This window comes from Polypterus senegalus, chromosome 8 (assembly GCF_016835505.1).
Source record: "Polypterus senegalus isolate Bchr_013 chromosome 8, ASM1683550v1, whole genome shotgun sequence".
Classification (NCBI taxonomy): Eukaryota; Metazoa; Chordata; class Cladistia; order Polypteriformes; family Polypteridae; genus Polypterus; species Polypterus senegalus.
In genome coordinates, this window is record NC_053161.1 from 116359750 (window position 1) to 116361689 (window position 1940).

The window sequence follows — 1940 nt, forward strand, 5'->3', positions numbered from 1 at the left end:
TACCATGCATGGTGAGAATGATGATTTGAGTGACCAAGGAATCTAAAAAGGATCATAGCTGGAGAACATTATTTGCATCATAGGGTCAAAAAGACTTCAAAACAATGATCCGAAGCCACCTACATAACCACAAGTTCTTTGGGAGGTTTTGAGAAAAAAGCCTGAAAAGTGCTGTCAAACAAGAAACTCAATGAGTCTGCAGCTTGTCAAACATTACTGAAACTCTTAACAGGGCCAAATTCAATGGTCATGTGAAACAAAATTAAAGTTTTTAAGAACCAAAACACCAATGGTGGGTTTGGCATAGATGGAATGCTAGGCATGCAGAACAGTATCTCAACACTCTCTAAAGTATGATGGTGGATCTCTGATGCTGTGAAGCGGTTTATCTGACAAAGCCCCTCGAAAACTTAAGGATACATGGTATTAGAATCCATCAAGTACCAGCAGGTGCTAAATTAAAAATAAAATCAAAAAACTCTGGCAGGAAGTTTAAAAATTAGATGATTAGTGGGTCTTCCAAACAGGACAATGATACAAACCACACCCCAAAATCAACACCAAAAATGGTTCAGTGACCACAATAAAAAAAAACAAAATCCAAGGTGTTGCCATGGCTATCCCATTTTACACACCTAAACCACCACTGAAAATGTGGGATGAACTGAAAAGGAGACTCCACAACTATGTGTCTCCAAATCTTAAGGATCTAGAGCGATTCTGTAGGGAGGAATGGTCTCAGATCCAGAGCCGTTAGCTTGCCAAAGGGGGCTGTACAATGTATTAAATAAAGAAGTGCGAATAACAATGGCACACATTTGAGAAAAAAAAGTTATATGACAGAAAAAAATCTCAATTACTTTAATTCAATTTGTGTTAAAATTTGAATGAAAGATGAAGAGGATAAAATTAGATATTTTTCACAGCTCATTTTGCATTTATTCATTATTTATTATAAGAAAGTATGTCAATATTTGTGAAAGACAATGTTGTCTTGTCCAAGTACTTGTAGGAATGCACTACCTCTACATCCACTCCCTGAACAGTGACAGGACATAGAGGCTCTTTGGTGCAATGAAAGTCAAAAACCAGTTCTTTGGTTTTGGTGATGTTAAGGTGCGGACTATTCTTTCTTCGTCAAAAAACAAAGTTCTCCAACTAACTGCTATACTCAGTCTCATCCCCCTTCTCAATAAATCCCATCCAAGAATCATTGCACGGGACATGCCCTGCTGTTAAATTCAGTCAGAGGTGTACAGAGCAAGTACAAAATGAGACAGGATTGATCATTGTACTGCTCCAGTGTTGCTCACATCTGTATCAATAACAAAGTCCTTGAGTCTCACAAACTATGGGCTGCCTGACAAAGTCCATTATTCAGGACACCATAGGCTCATCCACTTTCAAATCAAGAGTTTGCTGGATGGTACTGAAGAAATGGTGGGGAGGGGAACCCTCACAGTGCTCCCAGCTTTGATCAGGTGGGTCCAGGTAGTCTAACAAAAGGGGATTCATAATCTAAGATCAGCCTCCTTAGACAACTCTCACCTTTGTTTTCTCTGGGCCATGTTTAGTGTGGGACATACGATAATACAAACAGCAGAGTGACTACTTTTCTCCATTTAGACAGGCAGAATTAATGGTTGCACAATTGGAGACGTGATACAAACTTAAGAAAATGGCTAGTTTGAAGAAGGAAAAAAAAAATCACTAATTCAGATATTAATGATCTTTTCTAGGGGTATCAACAAATGTGTGTGCCCCATATTAGAATATCTTTATAGAATAAGAAATATTTTATCTCTTTTCACACTTGCTTTGCTTTACTTGATGACATAAAGACATGCAGGTACTGTGATGATGTGGGTTCGGCTCTATGCTCCCATCTGGCTTCTGGGGAGCTCTCGAACTCAACACCATTGGTAACATAACCTGATGAG